This window comes from Rhinolophus sinicus, linkage group LG09 (assembly GCF_036562045.2).
Source record: "Rhinolophus sinicus isolate RSC01 linkage group LG09, ASM3656204v1, whole genome shotgun sequence".
NCBI classification, from domain to species: Eukaryota; Metazoa; Chordata; class Mammalia; order Chiroptera; family Rhinolophidae; genus Rhinolophus; species Rhinolophus sinicus.
In genome coordinates, this window is record NC_133758.1 from 108,852,827 (window position 1) to 108,865,857 (window position 13,031).

General features: G+C 40.6%; 1 long non-coding RNA gene across 3 annotated transcripts in view; it reads right to left on the bottom strand.

Moving 5' to 3' along the window:
* Positions 1 to 13,031, bottom strand: part of LOC141573222 (uncharacterized) — a 50,092-nt gene that overhangs the window by 22,908 nt on the left and 14,153 nt on the right. For all 3 annotated transcript variants that reach the window (XR_012498929.1, XR_012498928.1, XR_012498930.1), the window contains exon 2: positions 9,605 to 9,702. This is a non-coding gene — a long non-coding RNA (uncharacterized LOC141573222). The remainder of the gene's footprint in view (positions 1 to 9,604; positions 9,703 to 13,031) is intronic.

The window sequence follows — 13,031 nt, forward strand, 5'->3', positions numbered from 1 at the left end:
AACATTCCAGAATGTGGGACTATTTGACCAAAACTCTGATAGAATGAAGTAGAAGGCTTGCTTGGGCAATATTAACTGGACAAGTCTAATTGGAGTAACACGACCTAGAATGTCAGGAAAAGAATTTGTCTTTTATGTTATGGACAATGGTGAACCACTGAAGGCTTTTGAGCGAGAGGGTGTGAAAGGATCGAAATAGCATTACAGAAGCTTGATCTGGTAGAGCAACCCATGCAAGAAGTAGTGAAAGGCAAGGATAGCAGTTCCATCATCGACATCTTGAGTTTGACATCATGTTGAACATGTTTAGCAAACAGTTGGAAATATGAGCCTGGAGTTAAGAGATAGGTGAGGGCTTGAGATGGGAGGGGTGTAGCCCATCTGAATCCCGACAGCTGATTGTAATCATCTTCCAAGAGTCGCAGACTCTGTGAGCAACAAACAGATCTTGTTAGAATTTTACTTCTGGCCCGAAAACCGGTAGAACATTCCTCTTTGGAATTTTCCAAGCTGAGGCCAAGACTAGACCATCAAAGTCAGCAGTAATGAGAATGATATGCAGGACCTGACAGGGAGACAAGCCAGCAAATTAAGTAGGAAAGAAACCCTGAAAGGTGGGTCACAACGTGCCTTGGGAAGCTCAGACTCTTCAGAAATGTGGAAGAACGTGTATCAGGCCAGATGCTTCAGCCTTACAGGAGGGCTTTTGTTTAAACGTGTGCTATATGAAATGATTTAGGCACCCTTCAAAAAGCAACATGCCAATGATTCATCCTGTCTGAAAAAACACACAGCCCCTCACATTTGACTTTTCAATCAACAAGGATTGGACATAACAAAAGTGATCTGTTTGCCATTTGGAATGATTTCTCACTCAACCACCACCAAACAGGAAGGAAGTCTGTGAGAACTGAGGAATGGAGTTTGTAAACTATGGAGAGAAAAGTTGCGGGAGGTAGTGGCAGCTCTATCTAAGATGCTTGAGTCCTACTGACGTGCTCATAACTTTGTGACAGTGGAATTCTACCACTGAGAAAAAATAAGAGAAAATGTTATTGAAATAAAAATGGTTCTAACTGACAAAAGCAAAGCGCTGCCATTTTGCCCGGAATCCTGATCAAGGGTATTGTGTGCCTACAATTAGCCATTGGTTCCTGGGAAGGAAAGAGACCTCAAGGATGCAAAAGAGAGGGCCCCCTTTCCTTGAAATGTATTATCTTAGCCCGGGAATCTTTAAATATGTTGCTTACCTAACACCCAAAAGAATTTTTTACAACTGTTAACTCCTCACATATTTTATGCTGTCATCTAAAATTTTTCATTGTAAGATAAGATTATGATGGATTGTAATTGGGATAAATATTTCAAGACACTATTTGATAAAATAAGTTTTAACTTTCCAATGAATAAGATGCCCAGATCTTAAAGAAATCATGTAAATATTTTATAAACCGGTCTTATCCAATGTTTCTCAAAAAATCTGCCTGTCTTACAAGACATTTCAATTAACTTTAAGAGAATCAGCATCACTAATTTATAATATTCAGCTGTTTCAAATCCAGAGCTTCCCCACAAAGGCCAATTATTCTACTTCTAATGCCAAACTTCACCATTAACAGAAATATATATAAAATAGGCAGAGAAGGGAAATCCCATGCATGTAAGGAAACAATAATAAATAAAGGTGTCTTCAACCAAGCCAGTATTTCTTTTTGTGTTTTACTTCCATATGCATCTACAAAAAATAAGAATGTTTTCCTACACAACCAAAATAGCACTGTCATACCTAACAAAAGTATCCAGTCTGTATTAAAATTTCTCACAGATCTCCTAAATGCTCTTTAGGGCTAGTTTATCCAATCCAGGATCCAATCCTGAGCCATATATTGCATTTGGTTGTTAAAGCCCTTACGTCTCTTTTAATCTAGAATATGCATTCTTAATGGGGGTGGGGGCTGATATTGTTCCCTAGGGAGTAGAAATTGGTTCTTGGGGGATGAAATAAATCTTGCTCTTTTTCTGCACAACGCACAGATACACACATAGTACATAAACACATATACAGTGTGAATGAAAAAGGGGCTCTTGTAATAAATCTAACTGAAAATAACCCCCCAGGGTGCTCTCATCATAAATTGCTAACAGACAGGTCATGGTGGGTGGTCACACCTCAGGCCTATAACTTCACTAGTGAAAGGTGATCTTTGCCTTAAGCCAGCTCTGCCCATTGTTCTTGTGCATCTGTGTTAACACATCTTCGAAATGCTTCTTTTTCAGACCCCTCAGAAATGTAACCACCCTCAAGAGAGCACATAATCTTGTCAACTATCCTATAATCAAATCCCTGCCTTGTTTTCTCCCACTTCATATAATTTTCCTTACACTCCCTCCTTAATTCCTAATGCATAAAAGAAACTGTAAAACTGTCATTCTCCACAGCATAAGATATTGCTTCCTGAATTGTTATCAGTTTGGCTTAAATAAACTCATAAAAATTCTCTGTAGGTTTGGGCGTTTCTTACATTGACAACAGTATAACTCTGACATTAAATTTTCATGGTGGGGAAACAATTAGGAAAAAAAAAAATCTAAAAATGTTCATGGGATGTGGGGTGGGCAGTAATGAAAGAAAGCTTGAGAAATACTGATCTAGAACATCCCTCTTACATGACACTGATGGATTGGTGGTGAGGCCCCCAAACCAGTATTTCAGTCTATTCCCTTGGGCTCACAGGGGAGGTTTTCATAGCCAAAGGCAATGCCCTGTTGTGCAATTTGGGTAGAATGAGGTGGCAGACATGGAAATGTGCTGCCTAAATATCCTCTTCAGGAAAGCACTTGCTGTCCAGCTGGGAGGAATGTGGCTAGCTGAGATTCCTCAGGGTCTCCCTTAGCTTTCTAGCAGAGGTTATACCCTTCTTGGGACAAAGCCAGACGATAACTGAGGAAGGCTGCTGTACAAGGGCCTGGCCATTTCCACCCCACACAAGCGCTCTAAGGGGCCATCTTGCCTCTGGAGCCCTGTCATGGATGCCGCAGAGATGTGGTGAGATAATTCCTACTTTGCAGGATTCCATTGCGATGGCATATACAAAGCCTGAGTACACAATGCAACAGACAGCAAGTGCTTAATACACAGCCGCTATTGTTTCAAGGATGTCCTACAGCATCCAGATGAATAAAAAAGCATGTTGAAATCCTAGATCTGCTGAATCTTTGGAGGATTACACAAGCCAAAAACTGCTTAAGCCAGGGTTAGAACTCACAGACCATCAATTTATGCCAGAGTTCTAACACCAGAGTTCTCCGCGTCCTTGAGTTGCAAGAGTAGGAGGGGAAAACCAGATCGTCCCAAACGGTTAACTCACTATTGATGAATGCCATCAGTAGCTGCAGGCAAAAGCAGCAGTCAATAGGAAACCATGCTCCAGGCCGCCTCTGCAATCCACCACTTCCTGAAGGCAGATGCGCCCTTCCCGCCTCAGTGAGTTGGAACTGATCTGGGAATCATGGACACAAATAACATTGTGAAGGTCACTGCTGTCCCGCCATCATTTGATTCTCTCTGCCTCCCTGCTCTCTCACACCAATATATAACTTAAGGGCCACAGATATACTTCCTGGTCAGAACGCACTACGTCTTGAATTAGTTAAGACTCTGTGGTTGCAAGAAACAGAAACCCAAATCAAACCAGCTGTAAACAAACAAATGAACAAGGAAAAAAGGATGAAAGAAATGAGGAAGGATAAAATAAAGGAGGAAGGTTATTGTTTACTGGTTTATTGTTTACTTGGTTTATGCGAGTAGACCTCAGGGGATTGCGAGAACTTAGCAATGCAATCAGATATCTGTCTATCTGTCTGTCTGTCTATCTATCTATCTATCATCTATCTATCTATCTATCTATCTATCTATCTATCTATCTATCTATCTATCTCTAATTCTATCTCTAGCTCTGCTATCTTTACACTTTCTCCTACAGATGGGCTTGTTCTACCTTACTGTGGAGAAGTAGAACATGGTTCAGACAATTCCTGGTTGTAGCATCTCAGTCAAGTGACATTAGCTTCCTTCTCCAAAAACCTGATATAAAGTCCAGGGAAAGCCTCTAATTAGCTCACGTTGCTGCACAAATGTATTTCTAGCTAATCATTGTGGCCAAATAGATGGAGACGAAGGTTGGGCAAGTCTGGATCTCACGCTCACCCCTGCAGGATGAAGACTGGCTTGGCAGCCCATTAGAACCACAAAGAGAAGGGGTTGGTCATGTCATGTCTCCCGAATGAAGTAAGGTGTTGTGCCAGAAGAAGATGGGGGAGATGAGGAACAGACACAACTGACAGGCGCCCTTTACAGATCTTTTATGTCTCAAGGTTTTGTTTGGTTTTCCAACAAATGTCTCTGAAAACAGAGAAGACTTTTACAGATGCAGAGGAAAAACTCTATGTGGAAAGAGGAGAAAATGTGCTGTAGGTAGGAGCTGGGTGAATAAGGCTGTTATCAAAACTCTTTTAGAGAGCGCATCATTTCTTCGTGACTTCATATATTTAATCACTGGGAGAATGACACTCACATCTGCTCCTAGCAGCCTTACATCCCAGACTCCAACCCTTGGGGGATAAGAGTAGCATCTACCTTACAGGGCTCCTCCTGTGAGAATTACATGAGCTAATGCAAGTAAAACGCATAGTGCAAAGCCTGATGCACAGAAAGCTATTTTTATAATAAAAATATGACTTGGGTATATTCATGTAGCACCTATATCCCCACTACACACTGAGGACTCTTTGCTGCGAATACCTTTAGCTCTTTGCTTAGGGTTCCTTTTCTGAACCAGGGAGACCTTCAGAGAGTTAACACCCCCCAAAATCAACTCTCAACTGACAGAAGTTTATGAATAAATACTCTGGCTTCTTTGTCTCTCTGTGGGCTAATTCTGAGTTGCCCCCATGACTGCATTCCAAAGGACGCATTTGAGAACACGGCCTTTTGTGGGCTTTCCTTTCCTGACTTACCACGCCCTCTCTCCTACTGGTACTCCCTGGAATCACGTCCCAAATAAACTGCTTGTACTTGAATCCTTATCTCAGGATTGGCGATTGAGGGACCTAAACTAGGACAATAAATTTGCACACAAAATTTGTGAAAGAAAATGCACCAGAATGTGCACCCTCGTGATTCCATGACTGGTGGGTTTGTAAATGACTTTCCTTTTTATGATCTATATTTAAAACATTTTTCACAAATATGAACATGGATAGCACCTAATTGATTATTAAAACAGTCTAAAATCTTAAACCTTTAATTTTTAGTGTCTGTGGGACCTGATCACCTTTTTCTTCTACCTCCTTCTAACTCTACGTACCTAATAAACAAGTCTTCTTACTTTTGCACCCACTAAGTCCATTCCTAGCTCCATGCTTTACTCATATTTATCCCACACTTTCTGTTAATCTAATCTCTTCTGCAAGGCCTCCCCTGATTCACTCCAGCCCATGACGCCATTTTACGTCCATTTCTTCTATGTATCATTTCATCGACATTGTCAGTTCTTCCGCCACGTACGTCATTTTTAAAGGGATACATGTAAAACACTACTTTGGCATGGGTCTCTGAACTTCCTAGGATATTTGGATCAGCTATCGAACTACTTTCAACACAAAACTGGTGTTAGGCCAATTCAAGATAAAATGCCCCTCCCCAAAAAATGATTTATGATATCTGAGCTGCATCTGCTTCTTCAGTCTTTAACAAAGGGCCTTTTTAACAGGACAGCAGCAATGGGGGGAAAAAAGGAAAGAAACAGAAGGTGGCTCTGATGCACCCATTTCACCATCCATAAATGATCTTTTCATGAGGATATAGCCAATGAGGAGAGAAGGACAGACAAAAAGCATTCTTGACGTAGGAATGGAATCGCAGCTCCCCCTCTGTGTCTGGTCCAGTTACTCAGAATGGCTATCTCATGGCTGTGACTCTTGTGAATTATAAGTCTCTCTCTCTCTTCCCCACCTCCCCCCAGGCTTCTTACTGAAGACAAGATGCAGCTGCCTGGGCCTCCTGAGATTTCCCAGCAGTCTACTACCGTGAAATAAAACACCATGTTATGCTGGAAAACTAGCCGGTCTTTTCTTCACATGGGCTGTGCTATCTCATGGGCCAGGATAAAGGATCCCAGGCTTGAACACTGCTGTTCCTCCTGAGACCTGTGGCGCGATCTTCTAGACAGCACTCAGTCCTTCTGTATCCCAGCTTCCCAGCATGCTGTTCATAATTATCCTCTAAAGCCATTCTATGTTTGTATAATACATGTACACCCCACCTTCTTGAAATACTGTCCTGAAGGAGGGCATTTGCTTATCATTAGCGCAACTATTTTACTTCCAAGGAGAGAGGTTCTGCGGCCCGGATGCCACAGGTAACCTGGGACTTGGACAGGCCTGTGATCTTCCCTATTTGCATCTTCTGTGTCCTTAGTTCCAGAAGGATTGCATTATATAAATGCACTGAGGTTTATCCATAATGATTGGTTGAACTGCTTGTAATGTTGCAGTCTCAGCTTTAGCTGCCCCAGAGAAAAATGGAGCCAGTTAAAATAGGTCTGTAACCCAGCATGGAGATTCAGAGTGAAGTGTTGGGAATATGTCAAATTGGAGACTATCTCTAATTAAACAGTTTAAACACCATGAGAGACTGAGGCTGAAAGTAAACTTGACGCCTGCTCCTCATATCCTGATTTCAACCTCCAGATGAAAGGATAGGCTTCACATCTCAACACAGGTTTGGGTGAGTCGACTGCAGAGGAGAAGGAAGCGTGTGAGAAATGACCAAGTTCTTCTTGTTGATGACAGCAGCTCTCCAAGGGTCGACAGAGAGCCCTCTCTGCACTTTCCTTTCTCCCTCTCCTGTTTCACCCTAGCTGTTAGTTAGCAAATAGGATAAATGAAGACTGCCCCCCTTTCTGTTGGATATACCTTGTATTCAGAAATCTCTACTAGACTAAAATCATCAGATGCTAAAAACAGAATCTCTTTCTGACCTCTTGGTGGGGTGTGCACGGGAGACAAGGTAAGGATCCAATTAGTGATGTAAATGTTAATTGATATGCAATTAGACAAACAGGTCCCCTTAGGAGTACACAAATAAAATCTGAGAGAGTTCAATTTGAAGTGCAAAGGTGGAATCTTATTATTTTTCTATCTTTTTTGTAATAGATGCTCAATCTATATAGAGGATGCCAAAAAAATGTATACACATGTTAAGAAAGGAAAAAAGTGTATTAAAATTGTAATACTCAACATATACTGATAACAAAAGATGAATACAAGTCTTGCGTATACAATTTTTTGGCACCCTTTGTATATTTGTAGTTGGATTGAGTTATTACATTGAAAACATCCATGCCCATTTTGAAGAACATAATCTGAAAGAAAATTATCAAATGCAATGGATATATACACTATACCTTGATCCACTTCTTTGCTTTTCAGTTGTGAGGTTAAAATGCTTTCCAAGTATAACTCGTTAATTTTTAAAAGTCATTACTGAAGGAAGGGCAGGAACAATCGCCATCCTTCCACTGTACAGATGCGAGAACTGAAGTGCAAGGTGTGTCCCAGCATGAGCCAATGAGTCAGAGTCTGAGTGAAACTGGAGCAGAGGGAGCAGCAATGCAGCCCAGAATCTCCTCTGTGGCTCCTTTTCTATCTCCTTGCCCCTGCTGACTGTATAAGGCCTGGCATTGGGAAGCCCTGACAATGCACTCTGGTGCGATAGGAAAAACCTCCCCCTGTCCATCAGAGGGGCAGAGCACGGAGGCGAATCCCTGAACTCAGTTGGGGCAGGGCCTCTGCTTAGTTTCCCACTGGGCGCTCACCTCCACCTGGCACCCCCCAGTGCAGACCTAACTCAGCATGTGGCTTGGCCCTAGGGAACGCCGGTTGAATGACAGAATGCCATTTATGATGACATGAATGGACCTAGAGGGTATTATGCCGAGTGAAATAAGTCTGACAGAGAAAGACAAATACCATATGATTTCACTTATAGGTAGAATTAAAAAAAAATAATAAATGAACAAACAAGCCAGAAACAAAGTCATAGATACATGAATAAAATGACGGTTGCTAGGTGGGAGGGGTATTGGAGTACTGGGAAAAAAAGGGGAAGGGATTAAGAAGCACAAGGGATTAAGATTGTCAGTTACAAAATCGTCACTAGGATTGTAAGATACAGCTTAGGGAACATAGTCAATAATATTGTAATAACTATATGTGGTGTCAGGTGGGTACTAGACTTCCCAGGAGGATCATTTCTTAAGTTATACAAATGTCTAATGACCATGTTGTACACCTCAAATTAGAATAACATTGAATGTAAACTATAATTGAAAAACAATTTTTAAAGAAAAAAAAATGAATGATTGAATGTCTTGTTGGTATTTGAATCATTATAGTAATGTTGCTTAAAATAGTATAGTCAGCCTCTTGGAAGAGCAAAGAGCTGCATAGCATCACTTATCTGCAATTGTTCCTGCAAAAAACAGCAACAGGAATCTCTCCAGAGTGACAAGACCATATCCATTTGGTTCTAATGATGCCTTTTTCTAATAATACTAGTACCTAAGTAAATAAATCAACACAAATACCATATCTGAGGAAGGGTCTTCAATATGCTATGAGGTGAGAAAGTTATTAAATAGTACGTCCACTGGGCTGGATGCTTTTAAATGCATTATCTCATTTGATCCTTACAAAAACCTTCAAGGGGGGGGGTGTTCTTTTTTCGCTCCTTTTTATAGATAAGGAAACTGAGACCTAGAAAAGTTAAGTAACTCGCCCACAATCACACAGTTTGAAAATGAGGATTTTAAACCAAATCTGTGTGAATCCAGAGCCTGGTATTACATTTTCTTGCCTCTCTCTCTGGTTCTTGCTTGCACTCTGGCTTCTTGGCTTGTCACTTCCTTCTCTTGTCTCTCAGTTTCTGTATCTCTGTTTCTCTCCTCTCTCCCCACCATCTGCCTCCTCCCACATGTTTGTCTGTGCATAGCTTTCTTCACATTCTCCAAGGGTTCATGATTTAGAAAAGTCTCATTGCCAGAAAGACTTGCCAGGTCCAGATTCAAAGGCCAAGCCGTGTGTCTGCTATTCCAGCCACCAGACCACTGCCTAAGGTCACCACGCAGCTGCTGAGCACATCCAGACTCACAGACTCTACCTGGGCTGAGGCTGTACATGCATTTGGTAACTCGGATTTGAAAACAGCAATTATTAATCTTGAGGCAGTGTTTAGAAATGGCTGCCCCTTAGATTTTGTTGACTAGTGTGTATAAACATGTGCTATCAGAATAAATAATTTACATCAGAGATTTGCTTGGGTCCTTCTGTAGAAACAACTTCCTGCTCCAGAAATCATGGAGATCAAAAGATTATCCACAGAGCAGTTGCAATCCTTCCTTTGGTTCAATGTACAGCTACATACCTCCAATAGCTACCATTTTGAGTAAGAATTCTGCACAAAACACATGCTAAGTGGTTTACGTAGATAATCTTATTTAGCCAAGGCTTATAGGGGTTAAACAATAACCCGATTGTCACTTACTAGTTAGAGGAAGAGCCAGCTCTCCGATACAGGTGGGCCTCATGTCAGGACCTAAGCTCTCCACCCTTCTGTTCTCAGTGACAAGTGCTTGGCCATCCCTGCAAAAGACAAAGATGAAAACAGCCCAGCAAGAAACTTAGAATCTAGTAACAAAGATTTTAAAAAGGTTCTTAAATATAATAAAAAAGGGCAGAATGCAACCTAATATTATCCTCTCGGTCCAACAGATAAGGAGTAGCAATGATTTCTTAAGAAGAGCAAACCTTTAATTTGTGTGCGATGCTTTTTAAAAGAACATGGAGCAAAGCGGAAACCACAGTGCATGCTCTGAGACGGGCAACCTTCCAAACATCACAATTACTTCTGTGGAAAAGCAGAGCTAAGACCGACGGGGGAAAAGTCCAGGAAGTCAGTGGCCGGGTGGGTTTAAAACTTGTTATGTGCATCTGGAGATAAAGGACTCAGAAGGGCCAAAGAAAGATTAATGACCCAATGGCAGTCACCCCCAAATACTGGAGGGACGGCTGCTACTATCAGACTAGCACAGGCACTGAGAATTCAAGAATTAACCACGAACACTGCAGGGCCAGAGGCCGAAACCTTCCCTTGCTTTATTTAGTTTTGCTCTAAATCATTGACTTAATAAACTGTCGTTCTTAGCATAGTACATGCTGTATTAATTTATGTTCATTATTGGGTTGAGAGAGAAAACACAAAGTTTGTAAACCGAAGAAAAAATCTCCCAAATTGTTTTCTTCAGATACATGACTACATATGGCAAATCAATGCCAAGACTCACCTTTGAAGGGTTGTCTAAACTCCAACAGTTTTTAAATGCCTCCAAACCCCAGTCAAATTGGCAATGGTATGATCTCCCCCACCGAAATTCTACTTTTCATAAATGTCTATGCATTTATGTATTCAAAATGTATTCAAAAGTTCTGGAAGAATGCAGAGCTGGGGAGTTCAGTAGCTCGGTGGGCGAGTCGTAAGAATTTGACCCTCTTCAATGTATGTTCATAAAAGATGGTGTTTTTTTCAATATGAGGACATTTATTCTGCTAATTCATCTTCTGCCTGCAAGCATACCTCTTAGTTGAGGTGTTGCATGGAATGGTAAAAAAGCTGTAACACAACTATTTCTCAGAAAAAGAAGCTTGCTTGTACTATCTTAGCCCTTTAAGGGTTCTTTGATTGCATTTATCTTTTTCCAAAAAATCTTGCTAGAACTTGCCAACTTCTAACAAAAATCAGTATGGAGCAATCAGGCAACGGCAGTCCTGACATTGCAAAGTATTTACATACATTCCAGTGCATTCCAAACACATACAGAATAAACTGAGCAGGGAAATACATTCCATACTCAAAACTGAATCTTTCAAACTGGGATCCAAGTGAAAGAATCACTTTATGTTACTACTCCATGTAGAGAAACGGAGCAGAAATTGTAGGCCCAAATGAAGTGTTCATGGAAGATTTGTGAGAGAGAAGGGCACAGATACACCGAGGAGATACTTCTCACGAGGACATGCTTCGCAATTCGAGGATTTTTGGGCTTGCAATGGAATTTTAAAGCCATCCAGAAATAACAGATGTTTGAACCCAAATGATCCAACTTTTGATGCCAAAATTAGTGCTTTAAAGAGGAATGTTAGAGTTGTAACATATGAAGAACTTCAGTAACTGTTCTCCGGGCAAATAGTTGAAAGAGATTTATTCTGTGGCTTGCTGACCTATCCTTTTATCTGTGCCCATTTATATTCTAAGCGATAACAATTTCTGTCAAATGGAAATATTAATAACTAAAATGCAAGTCTCTTTTCTAGATCTGACTTCAATCTCCTTTCTCTCCCCTGTGAGCACTCTATCGCTAAATCGAATTATGAAACCAGGAGGAAGATCCTTCTGGACAGATTTACCCCAAACTCTTACCTATGAAAACCAATTACAGGTTATGGCTGAACCTACACATCGCAGAATTATCTAGCTAATTTAACAGTGATAAGCAGCAAGCCAGATATTTCAAGCAAGCAAACCAAAACCAGCCAACACCAACTCCCACTAATAATAAACAAGCAAACTCAACTTTGCAAGCTACTTTTCCCCCAGATTAAACAGGTAACAGATAAATGCCAAATCTCGGCTTTACTTGGGTGAAAGGATATATCAAGCTTATTGCTTAATTCTAAAACAGGGTTGTTGTTTTTTCATCCACTTGCCAGATTAACTACCTACCCCCACCCCCAACTCTCGGTTAAACGAATGAATGCAATTTAGACATCAAGGCACTTGACTAAGTTTTCAAAGAAACTTCTTATACGTCTCATTCACCAAATAAACTTCCCAGCAAGGCAGCGAGGTCTATTGGATGTTAGCATAAAAATATTTCTTATTTCAGCACACAAATACTGTAAAATAGCGCCTGTGAGGCAAAAGTGGCAGTATGGCCATGGTTTCAAAAGGGAGCCAGGAACTCAAACTGTAGCTGCATTTTAAAAATAGCATAGCAGCTATGATTATAATTTAGCTCCACAGCACGTAAGCGTGGTATGAACAGGAAATGGGAGTACATCTTCTAAGCCTGATAAGATTCTCTAATGCAAGACATATGCTCTGTTTCTTAGCTGGAGAGCTAGGCCCAGCCAGAAAGAAAAAAAGCATATATGTTTATCTTCAACACAAAGATCAAACTTATCAACCTAGGAAGATTTTTTTTTTAATTGCTATTGAATTCAGGGGTGAAATCAAGAAATGTGCAGCATAGATACAAATGTGGGGGAAATACCTTTATTAGAAAAATTAAAATTTGAAGTAACTTCCAGAGGAAAATGAATTAAGTGAGCTATGCATCTCAAGCCTGTGTTATCTCAGGGCAGCCTGCACAGGGCACAGCTGCTCCTTTGGGAAATCAGAGCTAATCAAGGGGACGTTCCTGACAGAAGAATCTCCATTGTCTATAAAAGGCCAAAGTGGAGTTCACTAAGGATCGTATATTTTAAACCCACACTGCAATATCAATAATGATTCATGATTCTACTTATGACAAATAGAAATGTGACAAAATGTCCTTGAGATTACCCTTATATTTATTCAAGGAAGGAAGTGATGGTTTATGTGTTTCCAGATTAGTGTTTTAGAGAAAGTATAAGGTAGAGCAACATGGCTGAGCAATGGAAACATGACAGTATAACATCACCCAATTTTATAGTCCACATTAAGGACAGTGAAACAGTAATACACCATGTGCAACTGGTGAGTAAAATGAGCTGATGTAATTGAAAGTCCTTTGCAAGCTTTATAGAGTAATGTAAATTGGTGGTAAATTTTTACGCTTGTTAGGTGCCAAGAACGTATCTAAACATTTTAAGTACTATTATTAACCTCATTTTTACATGTGAAGAAACTGAGACACAGAGGAGTGAAGTAA